At 44.4% G+C, this 18,080-nt stretch overlaps 1 long non-coding RNA gene across 1 annotated transcript in view; it reads left to right on the forward strand.

Annotated features, from left to right (window-relative positions):
* The window catches only part of LOC124615840, a 415,576-nt gene that overhangs the window by 163,271 nt on the left and 234,225 nt on the right, over nt 1-18,080 (forward strand). The window lies entirely within an intron of this gene.

Below are 18,080 nucleotides of genomic sequence, written 5' to 3' on the forward strand. Positions count from 1 at the left end.
TACATCATACACGTTTGCACAACAAAAACTCTATTCACAATGTGCACTGCCTCCATGCCGTTACTAAGCTACTCTGATGCACAATGTCACTGGTATGCAGTGCACTATAGGCTAAACAACAAAAAATGAGGTGTCCAGGGGCCGGGGGTGAGGGTGGGGGGAGAGGATTGCCTGTGTTTACGTGAGTCGGAAATCATAACAAAACCCACACACTTACTACAGCTCTACGATGGGTGCGTAATGTGTACAATCAAGACAGTAAATAGCTCAGTTTCTTCACAACCTCTTTCCTCCACACCTTCTGCACATCTGTGTTTTTACAGTGTGAATAGCTCTTGGAGAGAGTGAGTGTATTCATGAATAAAATGTACAAGGTTCCATTTAAAAAATTTAACTTCTACGCTGTATTTCCTACATCTGTGGGGATATGTAAAACGTATACTCTCAGCAAGTACTATACAATTATGTCAAAAACAATGGCTGAAATAATTTGTCATTTAACGCATCAGAAAATGTTAGTTTGGGTGAGCAGGACAAATGGGGCACCTCAGATAAAAAGTACTGCAAGTAGGGAGTGAAGTATTAAATGAACAAATACGAGAGGGGAGACAGATCCGGAATAGAATCGGCGTCTCATGTAAACTACTGTAGCCCAGTTCTCGTAGCGATCCTGATTGCGGGTTTGAAACAGCTACCTACACTCTCCTGAGCATGTGCTGGTCTATTATACCAGTTAAACACGCTGGTCATCGGGGCTCACTTCGAAGCGGGACTCATCACTGAAGACAATTTGACTCGAATCAATGAGACTCCAGGTCGATGACGTGTCTGGAGACGCCCCACCATCGGAGGAATATCAACCTGACTGTCACCCGCCATACGGCCCAGCCCGACAACCAAGAGTGATAGTCCAGGGAACCATTTCTTCTCGTAGCAGGACCCCTTTGGTTGCCACACGTGGTACCCTTACTGCACAGCAGTACGTTGGCGACAGTCTACGCCCTGAATGAGATTTTCACTCTCCAGCGGAGTGTGCGTTGATATGAAACTTCCTGGCAGATTAAAACTGTGTGCCGGACCGAGACTCGAACTCGGGACCTTTGCCTTTCTCGGGCAAGTGCTCGAGTAGTTGCATTGAGAGCACCTGCCCGCGTAAGGCAAAGGGCACGAGTTCGATTCTCGGTGCGGCACACAGTTTTAATCTTCCAGGAAGTTTCATATCAGCGCACGCTCCGCTGCAGAGTGAAAATCTCATTCTGGAAACATCCACCATGCTGTGGCTAAGCCATGTCTCCGCTGTATACTTTCTTCCAGGAGTGCTAGTTCTGCAAGGTTCGCAGAAGAGCTTCTGAGAAGTTTGGAAGGTAGGAGACAAGGTACTGGCGGAAGTAAAGCTGCGAGGACGGGTCGTGAGTCGTGCTTGGGTAGCTCAGATGGCAGAGCACTTCCCCACGAAAGCCAAAGGCCCCGAGTTCGAGTCTTGGTCCGGCACACAGTTTTAATCTGCCAGGAAGTTTCAGTATACCCCCTTCTTCGTTGCCCTTCAGAACCTTTTTTTTTCTTTTTTTTTTTAGGCTATTTCGAGGATACTGTCAGGTATTCAGCTGTAGAATTTTATGACGAGTAAAATTCTGTATATTTTTAAAAGTAGTCATATAACGTATGGACAGGTAGGCCATAGTTAGTCAGTCGTGCACTATCTTTTACCTTGGAACGGAAGGAGGTGTTCTGCCACGGGACACGTCGCAATTGCAAGTGAACAGAATTTCTTCAGTATCGTAGCAATTTTCCCTGTCTTCAAAATGAAAATATGTGTTAGTTGCCAATAGCTTCTGTCTCAGAGTATTTTAACTTGTTACAGGTTTTTGATAACACTTCTTCTTAATTTGCTTTCACTTATTAATTATTGAAGTGCAGCAGAGTAATAATGTAACAGACATTATTAAATACAGAACTGACAAAATTTTCTCGACCGCAACACTTTCAGATTCGAACAGAATATTGGTTCCTATGTACACGAACATGCACCTTGGGACATGTTTTCACATTTGGAAATATTTTAATTTTGTGTAGTGGTTTTTGTAGTTTCGTAAAAAGACTGCATTACATCATTTCGATATGGAATAATAAAATATATTAAACTTCTGTTATAGAGGCGAAATCTGAGAAGTGTTCCAACGTACAGCACTCTCTGCTACTGCTAGTTTTGATAGCAGTGAGACGTGTGCCATCAATGCAAAATACGTCCAAAAACTGAGTGTTACTCACAGCACAATCTAGAGATGCACTTTGGTAATTACTGGGAAAAGCAGAAAAACAGGCATATAGATCAGGGAACAGACTGCTTGGCAGACGTAACTGTGACTGAAATTAAAACGGGATAGGGCTGGGCGGGACTTGTAACCAGGTGAATAGACGGTAAAGCGCGCCGGACATTTCTGTCCCAAAGATGAGAACAGACCAAGAGGATGTCAGCATCGGCCGCGGACGCCTCGTGAGACAAATTAAGCGACCCACTAGTTCGCAGATATACGCAGAAACCCGTATCAGCGGACCCGCAGTGCTACTCTGATAAATCAGACTAAGTAAGGGTTGGCATGGTCGCTTTGATCGGCGAGGCAGAGCTAAACTTCTCATTACTCCGAAGTCAACAACTGAAAGTCCTGTAGCTATCTAATTATGTTCAGGAAAATACCGGGGTCTAACCAGTGGACTGGAAAATTCAGACTGCTAACAGTTCCTACACAGCCTCCAAATTACCTCCTAGCAACTTCACCCGATAACTTCCATGACAACAAAACAGGAATACCTTTCAAAATCAGTAGCGAAATAGTCGCACAGGAACGCCACACTACAGCTTTCCACGGAAAAATACAATTTATTGGCACCAATTAAACCCTTCAAAGTCTGTCTCGTTTACTATGTGCTAGTGTAACACTTAGCTGCTTGGTTGCGCAACCTAACTCGAGGTGGGCGCGTCTGCGCACGTGCTACGTGGCAAAACACACCTTGAATACCGGAACTGACTCAACCAGAATTCCACGTCCGCGCACTGACAAGCGTTTTCTGATTCTCTCAGTTTTCCGCAGGGGAGACTGTTGTAAGAGGTGGCCAAGATGAAAACGACACTGTGTTATACTGAATATGATATTTGAAGGTATATGAGTGTTGTTATTTCTTAACGTCAGGGGTCACGTGATGTCGAGCGGCGATTTAGATATCAGTGTTGCGTTGTCAGTAGTCAGGTTGAAGCTAGTTGTGAATACAGTTCTGCAGAATGCTTTTTCAGTCGAACAAAGAGTGTCTATTGTTGAAAATTTTTTGGGTGTGGATCGTTTAAAACATTGAACGAAAGGTTCACAATAAAATATACAGAGACAGTATACCCTGCAGAAATTGATCACTAAATTTAGAGCAACGGGTTCAGTCGCTAACGCCAAACGTAACCGTGTAAAAAAAGTTTGTTAGTCGGAAAATATTGAACGTGTTCACGATACTATGGTAAAACGTCCGCGGAAATCAACTAGAGGTCTATCCTCCCAACGAAACATGAAACGAAAGTCATGTCAGAACATGGCGAAGCTGTTACATATGTGAGCATACAAAGTAAGAGTGATGCAAGCATTAAAATCTAGGAATTACGCACAACAACAACACTATTGTGAATGGTTGGTTACTCATGCATGTCTCTGATGGTTATCTGGATCCAAATCTTTACTTCAGCGCAGACGATGGACGGTTTAACCCTAGCGTGTAAGTGAACTCTCAAAACACACGCTATTGGTCAACAGACAATCCCAGGAAACGCTCTGAGGTGCCTCTGCATGATTTGAAAGTAGGCGTTTGATGTGTAGTTTCAGGCCAACAGACTGAAGGCCCCATTTTCTTTAACAACACCATGAACTCTCAAGTGTATGTAACGGAATTACACAAGCATTGATAGCGCTGCTAACAAAGGAAGAAAGAGAATGTAAGTTTTTTCCAGCAAGATGGCGCTATGGGCGTACTTCGCGGTAGTCAACGTCACACGTCCATGAAGCTTTCTGAGAAGAACGTACAGTTTCCGCAGGTTTATGGCCTCCCAGATCGCTCTATCTGTCTAACTGGGATTTTTGTTTGTGTGATAATTTAAAGGGTAAAGTCTACAGTAAGAACCTGCATACAATTGAAGACTTGAAAATAAACATTCGCAATGAGATTACGGAAATCACACCAGATGAATTAGCAAAAGTTTCCAGAAACATGTTGACACGTGCTGAGTTGTATATCGAAGTTTATGGTGAGCATTTTCATCACATCCTGTGAACTATTGACCTATTGAATGTTCGGTACGTCGTTATTCATAATAACAGTTTACTGCTCTGTGTTCAGTATTTGCATAAACGATGGATTTTCTGTGTGTTATTGTAAGACATGGGGCCACTTTTATTTTGGGCACTCTATACCTAGAGAACAGTGTACCTCTGGACGTACCGTGCTTTTGGTGGGCACTTCAGTCTAGAAGGAATGCGTACTAGAGACCCCCATAAGCAGGTTCCGTCATTTTATACAGGTTTTTGTTGTTGCTGGAGATGAGGTTGTGGTTTGTTCAACATTTGTAAATATTTCGCGTTCTGCACATTTAAGTGCTATATAATATATTAACCAGAATGATGCAAAATTATTAAATAATAGCCAAGAGAAAGGATACGTGTTAATGGTGAAAAGGCAGAATACCTGGTCACAAGTAGGAAAAAGATGGACCTTTGGCAGTACAACGATTGACTTGCAATACTGTTGGGGGGGGGGGGGGGGGTTGGGTTGTTTTGGGGAAGGAGACCAGACAGCGAGGTCATCGGTCTCATCAGATTAAGGAACCATCCCGGCATTTGCCTGGAGCGATTTAGGGAAATCACGGAAAACCTAAATCAGGATGGCCGGACGCGGGATTGAACCGTCGTCCTCCCGAATGCGAGTCCAGTGTCTAACCACTGCGCTACCTCGCTCGGTGCAAGACTGTTGACCGCTTCAAGTACTGAGAGAGAATTTTACTAACAACAAAGGGATGGATATATAAATAAATGTCTGGATAGCGACAGCGAAAAATCAACTTTTAGTTTCATTAAAATTTAAAGCAAAGATTACTTAATAATTTCAAAATGTCCGCCCCCCCGGTAGCTGAGGGGTCGACATGTCAATCCTAAGGGCCCGGGTTCGATTCCTGACTGGGTCGGAGATTTTTCTCCTATCAGGGACTGTGTGTTATGTTGTCCTAATCATCATCATCTCATCCTCATCGACGCGTAAGTCGCCGAAGTGGTGTCAAATCGAAAGACTTGCACCCGGCGAACGGTCTACCCGACGGGAGGCCCTAGTCACACGACATTTACATTTTTAACTTCAAAATCCGCTTGTATCAGTCGAATATTATACCGGTAACACTTTACGGATGTAGTGCTTCAGAATTTAGAAAGAAACATTGTAAGTAGGCTGTTTATGTTTTCTTATTGGCAACGTTACGTAGCGCTCAATATGAAAATCACTGGCTGTGCTGTGTGCAGTCTGTGGCTAGTTTGCATTGTTGTCTGCCATTGTAGTGTTGGGCAGCGGCAGCTGGATGTGAACAGCGCGTAGCGTTGCGCAGTTGGAGGTGAGCCGCCAGCAGTGGTGGATGTGGGGAGAGAGATGGCGGAGATTTATAATTTGTCATGAACTGATATATATATTATGACATGTGATGATATTAAGGTAAATACATTGTTTGTTCTCTATTAATATCTTTCATTTGCTAACTATCCCTATCAGTAGTTAGTGCCTTTAGTAGTTTGAATCTTTTATTTAGCTGGCAGTAGTGGCGCTTGCTGTATTGCAGTAGTGGGAGAAACGAAGATTATTGTGAGGTAAGTGATTTAGTGATTTGTGAAAGGTATAGTTTAATGTTAGTCAGGGCCATTATTTTGTAGGGAATTTTGAAAGTCAGATTGCGTTGCGCTAAAAATATTGTGTGTCAGTTTAAGCACAGTCTTGTATAAATTGTTTAAAGGGGACTTTCAACATGAACGAAAACTGTTAGTATTCGAAAGAAAACAACTGAGGAAAATTTACGGACCCGTATATCACGAAAACAACATGGCATGGAGGATGAGGAGAAATGAAGAACTAAGAGACTTGTACAAAAACATCGTCGACGTGCCAAAGAAGGAGAAGGATGAGCTGCGCAGGCCATTTAGCAAGACAGTTTTTAAAGTAAATTCGGGTGCTAAAACTTAAAATAAAACTGAATGAAATATCCAACGGTCCGCTGTAGCTGTATTTCATTTAGGTCACTTAGAAACCCACACAACCTCAATCACAAATAATTGACACAAATAATTGAGTTGCGTCTTGTGGTGCAAATATAAATATGTAATACGCGAGATTCTTTTATGTCTTACTAGTGTTACCAATCTTGAAAATGGTAATTTGTGTTAGTTTCGAAATATATTTAATTTGAATTTGGTTTTTGATAGTACTTAAGCTTAATTTGATTTCACTTACCGACCATTGGCGTGTAGCCAAGTAGTAATGCAACAGGTAGACGTTTAAATACTGTAGTGACAAGATTTTCTCGTCTTCAACACTTTTAAATTTCGATAGAATATTTGTTCTGACGTAAATGATCATGTAGTACTTTGGAACATTTTTTCATATTTGCAAAAATTTTACTTTTCTGGACGCATTACTCCACTCCATTTTGGCCAGATGCAGGAACAGTGGTTCAATGTTCTAAAAATAGGAAACAGTCTCTGTTGCAAGCTTTTTATCAATAACGATGCATTTCATATGGTTATCACATCTTCAGATTATCTGTAATTAGTAATAACAATCTTGTTACGTAACAGTTTATTGGCGAACCTACATAGCACCGATCCGTGGGATAGCTAAGTTTAAGGCGAGAAGAAACGCGATTCACTAGCACTGAACAGCGGAGACCGCATTAGTCATACTTAAAAGCCATTGATATGAAGACGTTAAAGCAAAGGGCGCAGTTGTCAAACATAAATATAGGAAAGCCTGAAATGGCAGGTGAAAGCCTCTAAATCAGAAAGCGTAAAATTACAATATTAATAAGAAATTAAATCTGTGAGAGCGCAGGTTTGGGAACCAAAAACAAACTCACCAAATCAAGGGAACACGCGGTGCGAAGATGAGTTAGCGATCACAGCCATGAATCGCAGTGTAAAGGAATACTGCTCGAGAAAACGTTCACTGATAAGCCAAAACATTACGACCGTAGCCCATAGCGACGTTGGATGCCGCCTGGTGAGCACGTGACGCGGTAACAAAAGTATGTATGTGAAGAAGATTCGGGTGTGGGATCACCCTAGCGAATAAATGGGCTGCAAATGGGGAAATTCATTGAGATAAGCGAATTTGACAAAGGGCAGATTATTATGAAGCAGAGCCTGTGAATGAGTATCTCAAAACGGCGAAGTTGATCGAATATTCACGTTCTACTATTGTGAGCATCTACGCGAAAAAGGGGTAGAAGGACAGTGAAACTACCACTAGGCTAAATGATTGGACGTCCACGACTCTTCACAGAACATGAGGTTCAAAAAATGGTTCAAATGGCTCTGAGCACTATGGGACTTAACTTCTGAGGTCATCAGTCCTCTAGAACTTAGAAGTACTTAAACCTAACTAACCTAAGGATATGACACACATCCATGCCCGAGGCAGTATTCGAACCTGCGACTGTAGCGGTTCCAGACTGTAGCGCCTAGAACCGCTCGGCCACCCCGGCCGGTAGAGCATGAGGCTTGTCCGTCTGTAAAGTAGGATTAGATGGTGATCTGTGACACCTCTGCCGAAAGAGCGCAATGCTGGTGTACGCACAAGTGTTTTGGAGCATACCGTTCGTGGTACATTATTGAACATGGAGCTCCGCAGCAGACCACCCGTACGTGTCCACATGTTGACCCAAAGAAATCTTCGATTACGACTACAGTAGGCACTGGACCATCCGGATTCGACCTTAAATTAATAGAAACGTGTCGGCTCTTCAGGTGAATCAAATTTTTGCTATACTGGTCTTGATCGTCGACTCCACGAACGCCGTCATCGAGGCGAACGGCGGCTCGACACGTACAGGGCGTCACGAACGCAGACTGGTGGGAGCGGTATTATGCTATGGTAGACATTCTCCTGTCCTTGCATGTGACCTGTGGTAGTAATGGAAGACAAGCTGCCAGCTGCGAACCACCCGCATCCCTTCACGCTTAATATCTTCCCCGGCGGCCATGTCATCTTTCAGCAGTATAATTGCCCTTGTCCCTGAGCCAGCATTGTGATTCGTCGGTTTGAGGTGTATTATAGTGAACTCACGTTGATTTCTCGGTTACAAAATTCGCCTGATGTAAATCCTATGAAACCCATCTCGGTCACTGTCGGACACCATCACCGCAAATCAGCAGCCCGCTATTTACGCGAATTGCATAACCTGTGCGCAGGCATCTATGCTACATACTTCCACAAACTTACCAATAAACTGTCGGATCTCTGATCGCACGGCCGGCCGAGGTGGCCGAGAGGTTCTAGGCGCTACAGCCTGGAACACCGCGACCACTACGGTCGCATGTTCGAATCCTGCCTCGGGCATGGATGTGTGTGATGTTCTTAGGTTAGTTAGGTTTAAGTAGTTCTAAGTTCTAGGGGACTGATGACCTCAGAAGTTAAGTCCCATAGTGCTCAGAGCCATTTGAACCATTTCTGATTGCACAATCAGTGATGTATTTCGTTCCAAAGCCGGACAAACAAGCTATTACTCAGATGATCATAAAATTTTGGCTCACCAGTGTATGTGCTGAGGCAACTGGGCTGCACAATAGATTGATTTGAGAGGACAATGCTTAGTGAAAGCGCCGAGTGGCGGCGCTGATAGTTTTGGAAAAATTAGAGGTAGTCAAATTTCTCAAGCGGTCGGAGAAATTAAGCCTTAATGATCAGCTGATCACCGAAAACCAAGTTTTTTTTTATGATACCATGTCAGTTTTGTCAAAATTTAGGTAGCTTTCCCTCTTCGGTTGCGAGGTGGCGCAGTGGTTAGCACACTGGACTCGCATTCGGGAGGACGACGGTTCAATCCCGTCTCCGGCCATCCTGATTTAGGTTTTCCGTGATTTCCCTAAATCGCTTCAGGCAAATGCCGGGATGGTTCCTTTGTAAGGGCACGGCCGATTTCCTTCCCCATCCTTCCCTCATCCGGAGCTTGCTCTCCGTCTCTAATGACCTCGTTGTCGACGGGACGTTAAACACTAATATCCTCCTCCTCCTCCCTCTTCGGTTTGGTGACTGCTGGGTTTGCTCCTCACTTTTTCTGCCTTTATTTCCAAGCACTGCTGCTTCGTGCACAGGTTTCGCCATTACTCATATTTTTTTAAGCCATTGTGATTTTTAACTTACCCCCCCCCCCCCCCCCCCTCTCCATATGTGTAGCTATTTTCTATTCACCACGGGTTCGTCTATTTTTAATTTTTAAGAGTATTTTGCTCTGTTCCATTATTTTATTGGCTCTGTTCAGCATCAACTTTATTTCAATCCCTTTTTTCTGTAAGCGCCGCCATTCGGCGCTCTCACTGAGCACTGTCCTCTCAAGGTAGTCTATTGTGCTACCAACTCACTTCAGCATATGGGTTGTCTAGAGAAATACTTGTTTTACACTGTGATTCATGTCCGTGATAGCCGGCCGCTGTTGCCGAGCGGTTCTAGGCGTTTCAGTCCGGAACCGCGCTGGAGCTACGGCCGCAGGTTCGAATCCTGCCTCGAACATGAATGTGTGTGATGTCCTTAGGTTAGTTAGGTTTAATTAGTTCTAAGTTCTAGGGGACTGATGACCTCAGAAGTTAAGTCCCATAGTGCTTAGAGCCATTTGGACCTTTTGAACCATGTCTGTGATAGCAAACCCATCTTCGCTCCGTGTGTTCCCTTGGTTTGGTGAGTTTATTTTTGGTTCCCAATCCTGCGCTCACGCAGGATTAATCTTGTAATTTTACTCTTTTAATTTGGAGTGAGGTATTCACCTAGCATTTTAGGCTTTCCTACATTTATATTTGACAGCTGCTGTCTCCGCTGTTCGAGGCAAATGAGTCACTTTACTTCTCATCTTTAGCTTAGCTATCCCACGGATCGGTGCTAGACAGATTCGTGAATAAACTGTTGTGTAACAAGATCATTATTACTAATTACAGATAATTTGAAGATGCGCTAACCGCGTGAAACGCGTCATTATTAATAAAACACTTGCAACCGAGACTGATTTCTATTTTTGGAACAGACATTGAACCACAGTTGCTGCATCAGGCCAAAATGAAGTGGAGTAATGTGGCCAGAAAAATAAGATTTTTCCAAATGTGAAAAATCAAGTACAATATGCTTATTTATCTCAGAATAAATATTCTACTGACATTTAAAAGTGTTGTAGTTGACAAAATCTTGTCGATACAGTATTTAATCATCTACCTTTCTCATTATTACTCGGCTATATGCCAATAATCAGTAAGGAGATCCAAATTAAGCATAAGTATTATCAAAAACCAGTTTTAAGTTACTAACACAAATTTACATTTTCAAGGTAGGTAAAATTGGGACGACATAAAAGAATCCCAGTTCATTTGGAAGTATCTCACCTTCCGTGATAGAATACCTTCTGTTTCAGGGTACAAGATGGTGCAAAACCGACGAAGTAGGCTTAACTGTCCACTTGTTGTATAAATAGTTCTAAAAATGTATAATAAAATTCTGCGCCTGACACTTCAATTTACATGAGGCCAGGGCCTTACCGACCATACGTCTGCTGACCACTTCTTTTGTAGGGAGCACTGTCCATTTGGCGTTGATGTTCATCCCAGGGGTGTCCTCCCCGGTGTTATCCAGCCACTTAGTTTTGAGTCTTCTTCTTCGTCTCGTTCCACCTATTGTCCTGCAGAATGCTATTCTAGGTAGTTTTTTCTCTGTCATTCTTGCTGTTTCTGTTTCTGAATTTTTTTCTGGTGTACGTAGTTTTTGTAATTCCAAAAAAGGTTGCAGCACATAAAAAGCGAGTAGTATCATTTCATAATGGAATAGGAAAATTTATTAAACAAGTATATTAAACTTCTTTTACAGGCCTAGCTACAGGTGGAAAACAGAAGTGTACCAAGGCACAACACTATCCCCTACTGCACGAAATAACTTCGTTGACCACGAAGACTTACTTACGCTCAACTTCAGAGGTACACCACGAAAACATCACATCTGTCTCAGAGGGCACACGACTTCCACGCTAACAAAAGAGTTGCCGACCGATTCGTTCTGTTTAGCCGAACTTCCAGAATGCTCCACAAAGTTATTTTATATTCAAGCCTTCCGGTCAATGAGCTTCAATATTCGAATGCAGACATTTCCATTGGAAGTTCCCAGCCGTCACCGATAACACTACACCTGGATCAGAAAATCAAAGTGATTGGCAGCTAATTGTATACAGGATAGGTACCATAGCAAGAACCAATCAGGAAGTGGGTTTGATCACATCTTCTGTTGTGCCCAGTGACGCCATATCACCTTGTCATCTCAGGTGTCAGTTGACACTGACAGTCACCGACGACGCTTGCGGACTGTAACATAACAATCGCGAATCGTTTTTGTTATTTGCAGTGTTTCTCTGTGCGTCGTACTTATTTGACGTGACAGAATGTCCTAAAACAGTTGCGGAAGTGAACAAAAATGTATTCAGACTCTTACCACTCCGCGAAATACACTCATGCTTGTAAATTAAGGATAGTTGCATAATGTGGTGCCACACAACGTGGCACTACACAAAACTGGCGCTAACAGCATAGGCACATAGGGAACACACATGACACAGATCTGTAAGTCCACGGTATTGGTGATAAGTTGAGAAAACCGTCCCGAAACACATGTGCTACAAAACGCCACTGTTTCCTGCGCATGTACCTCGACATCAATATGGGATATGATCACCATGCACACGTACACAGGCCGCACAACGGGTTGGCACACATGTGGTCGAGCAGCTGCTGGGTATAGCCTCCCATTTTTGCACCAGTGCCTGTCGGAGCTCCTGAAGTGTTCTACGGATTTGAAGACGTGCAGCAACACGTCGACCGAGAGCATCCCAGACGTGTTTGATGGGGTTTAGGTCTGGAGAGCAGGCAGGCCACTCCATTCGCCTGATATCTCCTGTTTCAAGGCAATCCTCCACGATGGCAGCTCGGTGGGGCCGTGCGTTACCATCCATCTGGAGGAAGGTGGGACCCACTGCACCCCTGAAAAGGCGGAAATACTGGTGCAAAATAACGTCCCGATGCACCTGACCTGTTACAGTTCCTCTGTCAAAGACATGCAGGGGTGTACGTGCACCAATCATAATCCCACCCCACACCATCAAACCACGACCTCCATACAGGTCCCTTTCAAGGACATTAAGGGGTTAGTATCTGGTTCCTGGTTCAAGGCAGATGAAAACCCGGCGAGAATCACTGTTCAGACTATACCTGGACTCGTCCGTGAAAGTAACCTGGGACCACTGTTCCAATGACCATGTACTGTGTTCTTGACACTAGACTTTATGGGCTCTCCTGTGACCAAGGGTCATTGGAATGCACTTTGCAGGTCTCCGGGCTAATAAACCATGTCTGTTCCCCGTCTGTAGACTGTGTGTCTGGAGACAACTGTTCCAGTGGCTGCGGTAAGGTTCGGAGCAAGGCTACCTGCAGTACTCCGTGGCCGTCTGCGGGCACTGATAGTGAGATATCGGTCTCTTTGTGGCGTTGTACGCTGTGGACGTCCCGTACTGTAGCGCCTGGACACATTTCCTGTCTGCTGGAATCGTTGACATGATCCTGAGATCACACTTTGTGGCATACGGAGGGCCCATGCTACGACCTGCTGTGTTCGACCAGCCTCCAGTCGCCCTAGTATTCTACCCTTCATAACCTCATCAATTCTTTGAGCCATTTGCAACACACAGTCACCATTAGCTCGTCTGAAAACGTCTGCACACTTACTCGCTGCACCGTACTCTGACTTGCACCAACACACCTCTCCGTATGTGGACTGCTGCCAGCATCACCATGCGACGACCTCAGGTCAAATACACCGCATGGTCATACTCCGAGGTGATTTAAATCAGCAAACCGCCCACCAGAGCGTGTTTCACCATGTATCAGCATTATCCTTATTTTATGAGCATGAGTGTAGAATTTTGACGATCTACAGCACTAATTGGACATCATTTGGCACGATATCCTCAGGAGGACATCCAGAAACTCTGTCAGTCAAGCTAAGCCAAATATCTGCATGCATATCGGCCAGAGGAAGACCAACGTGCTCAGTTTCTAAAGCTCTTTCTTTTGAATAAATCGTCCAGTTTTTCCTAAACTGTAATAATTTGTGTGTATGTACACCTATATCACGTCTACTGATTTAGGATAATTTGTTCATGGTGCGCGTTTAGCATCCATACTGTGTACGCAGATAAATGCGAGACAACATCACCCCTCGCCATGTTCGACTGTCAATCACTTTGTTATTTAGATCGAAGTATAGGTGCCCTTTGTGATATGACGTCAGATGTTCCTTTCCAGCTAGTGTTGGGAAACACCGACGCGAAAATCCACAAGCCTTTAAGCCACCCACGTAAGCTGCGAGGACAACTTATTAAGAGGATTATGGGATACCGGCTCATCACATAAAGGCTACAGAAAGCCTCCTTCCGCCGAGTTTCAGACGCCGGCTCTGTGGTGTAGGCGTCCGCAAGGGCGGGGTGGAGGGGGAGTAGGGGAGGCGGGGGGGAGGGCACTTTCCCTCTCCCGGAATCAGGCTACAGCCTTTTTATTCATTAGAGAATTCTTCCAGATTCCTAGCAATCATTGTCTGCGACTCTACTAAACTGCAGATTTAACATTGACGACGAGACCGCAACGAGAAATGCTTCAGCTTTAGCAATTGCTACATTTCTTGGCTTTTCATAGTTATCAGTCTATTCATGGGAAATTGTGTTGATTCCTTGATGTGGCTGCGGGTTCTAGCTGCTCTGTAATCAACGAGGTGCGAACCTTTACAAAATCATGCCGTAATAATGTCTTCAATACTTTTCTGTCGCTTCCTCGTTCACCTTCTATCGAGATGCAGAGAGGACACTGTATAACACAATGGCACACGGATTCTGTCGTCTTTTTCCAACAAATAAGCACATCAGTATACTTGCTAGTCACTGTACCCAGTTCTCATGAGGGCGCCCTTACCCACTCATGCACAATGGAATCGCAGCAGTAGTTTAACATTTCTTTGTGGAAAAGCAAGACCTGACGACTTGCTGACCCTTGATTCAATTTTACACGACATTGCTGTAGTACACTCGCAAGCACATACTCATTCTATATTGTGGATGTATACAACTATACACACAGCAGTAGGAAAAAACACCTTTTTCTGACCTGTAAGAGAGAAAAAGAGTTGAAATTTTAAGGTTAAAAAAATGTGCACTTTAGGATGGGAACTTCTCGAAGTGTATGAGTAAAGACACCGGCTAGGAATTCTGCATTGCAGTTAGCATGCTGCACAGTAATCTGACAAACTGGAGAGAAGAGTTTTACCTTGTTGCAGTGCTAGGCTGCTAAAAGGTGATCCTACCGACCAATTTGAGGATGGCTTTAGGAGGTTTCCCACATTCATCTAATTGTACATTGCGCCTAGGCTGCACTTTGCCTAACCAACTAAAAATAATGCGCTTTCGGAACACATTTTATTCATCTTCAATAAAAAATACAAAAGGTGAAAGTAACGCAATAAATCCGTTAACGTAAACAGGTGTGAAATTTTAAAATCAAACAGTGCATTACAGATGGCATCAAAAATTAATAAGCGTTTTTAAAATTTATTCTCTGTTTCGCCACTTCTAGGAGTTTTAATGTGGCATTTTTGTTGATATCCAGGAGGATTTTCTTAAACATTCTGATATTTTCCTACTTCAAATTTTTAATTGTGAGTTTCAATCTGTCGGAACGTGAATCACTTGTTTTTGCGAACTGCCGCACGGGGTAGCCGAGCGGTCTGGGGCGCCCTGTCACGCTTCGTGCGGCTCCCCCCCGTCGGAGGTTCGAGTCCTCCCTCGGGCATAGCTGTGTGTATTGTCCTTAGCGTAAGTTAGTTTCAGTTAGATTAAGCAGTGTATAAGCTTAGGGACCGATGACCTCAGCAGTTTGGTCCCATAAGACCTTACCACAGATTTCCAAATTTTGCGAATGTTTTCCAGCTTTGTTTGATAACTCGTTGCATATCCTGGATTCAATCACGTAGGTATGTAATTTCGATCGTTTAATCAAAGAGGTAGCAACCATGTTCACATTCGACATAAAAGTTTTCTGTATGCGGTACCGCGCCGTAATGTATAAAACTACTGCTGCTGGAGAATAACCAGGGTTTCGGCCACGGTTCACATTAATAACATAAAAAGATGTACTTTGCATGTACTATTGAAATACACTGAGGTGATGAAAGGCCGGGTTAGCGATATGCACGTAAACAGATGGCTGTAGTATCGCGTAGACTAGGTATAAAAGAACAGTACATTGGCGGAGCGGTCATTTGTACTCAGGTCATTCATGTTAACAGGTGTCCTACGTGTTTATGGCTGCACAACGGGGAATTAACAGGCAGTTGGAGACATATAGGACCTTATGTTTCGGAAATCGTTAGGGAATTCAGTATTCCGAGATCAACAATGTCAAGATGTGCCGAGAATAACAAATTTTCAAGCATTACCTGTCACCACGGACAGCGCAATGGTCTAGGTCTTCACTCAATGACCGAGACCAGCGGCGTTTGCGTAGAGCTGTCAGTGCTAACAGACAAGGAACACTGCGTGAAATAACTGCAGAAGTCAATGTGGAACGTACGACTAACATATCCACGAGGACAATGCGACGAAATGTGACGTTAATGGGGTATGGCAGCAGACGTCCGACGCGTGTGTCTTATCTAACAGTGCGACATCGCCTGCACCGTCTCTCCTGGGCTCATGACCACATCAGTTGGACTCTAGACGACTGGAAAACACTGGCCTGGTCAGATGAATCACGAGTTCAGTTGGTGAGAGCTGATGGTAGGGTTCAAGTGTGGCACAGACCCTACGAAGCCTTGGACCCAAGCTGTCAACAAGGTGCTGGACAAGCTGGTAATAGCTCCATAATGGTGTGCGTATGTTTATAGAGAATGGACCGGGTCCTCTGGTCTAACTGAACTGATCATTTACTGGAAATGTTAACGTTCAACTACTTGAAGAGCATTTGCAGCCATTCATGGACTTCATGATCCGAAACAACGATGGAATGACAATGTGCCAAGTCACTGGGCCACAATTGCTCGCGATTGGTTTGAAGAACATTCTCGATCATTCGAGCGAATGATTTGGCCAACCAGATAGCCCAACACGAATCCCATGGAACATTTATGTGACAGAATGGAGAGGTCAATTCAAATGGTTCAAATGGCTCTAAGCACTATGGGACTTAACATCTTAGGTCATCAGTGCCCTAGACTTAGAACTACTTAAACCTAACTAACCTAAGGACATCACACACAGGATTCAAACCTGCGACCGAAACAGCAGCGCGGTTCAGGGCTGAAGCGCCAAGAACCGCTCGGCCACAGCAGCCGGCCAGAGGTCAGTTCGTGCACGAAATCTTGCACCGGCAACTCTTTCCCCATTATGGACTGCTGCAGAGGCATCATGGCTCAATATTTCTGCAGGGGGCTTGCAACGACTTGTTGCTGCACCACGCCGGGCAAAAGGAGGTCGGGCACGATATTAGGAGGTATTCCACTAAAAAAAAGATGAAAAGGAAAAAAAAACGCCATTCCATTGTGGCAGAGTACTACAGCAAACAGTTTTGAATTATGTCAGAATAAGAACAGTCTTCGTGGACGTTGAGTTTTATATGTTTTTATGACGGATGGATTATATAACCGCCGACCGGTGTGGCCGTGCGGTTCTAGGCGCTTCAGTCTGGGACCGCGTGACCGTTACGGTCGGAGGTTCGAATCCTGCCTCGCGCATGGATGTGTGTGATGTCCTTAGGTTAGTTAGGTTTAAGTAGTTCTAAGTTCTAGGGGCGATGACCTCAGTTGTTAAGTTCCATAGTGCTCATAGCCATTTGAGCCATTTTTTTGATTACATAACCAGTTACTGTTGCATCCATTTTGCATTTTATACGGCTTTGTGTTGCATGAGTTTCATATCCAAATACTTTTACACAATTTCATAATGCCTGGAAAGGGTGAAACGCGTCACTGACGTTAAATAATTTCGCGACGAAGACTATTTTTATTCTGAAGGTATCACGTTACTTTTGTCATTTCCGTGTATGCTTGCTTACTGTTTGGGCAGTAAAGTACTCTGTCTTAATAATACTAAACAGTTAACTCCAATATTTTGAGACACAATACGTTTTGTGTACTTCGTGTCAGTTTTAGTTCTTGAGGCGTGACACGTATTCAAAGTGGCAAGTTTCGCATCTTGCCCCCTTTTGGAAAAATTTGTGCAGACGCCCATGCTCTAGCGCACACAATAATCGCGGGAACAGTACACAGGTGGCGTCAGGAAATGGTGTGCTGCAATTTGTCTGGAAGTTTGACATGCATTGTGACAGCCCACTTGTAGCTGCCGTGACGCTGGGACTGCCCCGCTCGGCCGGCTGCCCTCAGGTGCGGCTATCGAGCGCGACCCGTCACGCCGCGTGGCGTCCCTATCGCCGGACTGCACCAGACGCTGGCCAGCTGGAGTCGCGCCACTGCGGATCGACCGCCGCCGCTGAATCACCGGCCAGTCCCCCTGGTTGGCGCCGAGCCGCTTTCCTTTCGCGTTCGCCACTTCTCTTCGCATTTCGGGGCGCGAATTCCGCCGCTGCACCGCGCGCCGCTCGCGCCTCGATATCGCAACAGCTTTTTCGAGCACGTGAAACTCAATTGCATATCTTGGCGACGAATGCAATTAGTTCTGCGGCCAATACACAACAGAGCAGTTGGTGCAGACAGTCTGGATTGGTGCAAAGGACACTACC

This window comes from Schistocerca americana, chromosome 5, assembly GCF_021461395.2.
Source record: "Schistocerca americana isolate TAMUIC-IGC-003095 chromosome 5, iqSchAmer2.1, whole genome shotgun sequence".
Lineage (NCBI taxonomy): Eukaryota > Metazoa > Arthropoda > Insecta > Orthoptera > Acrididae > Schistocerca > Schistocerca americana.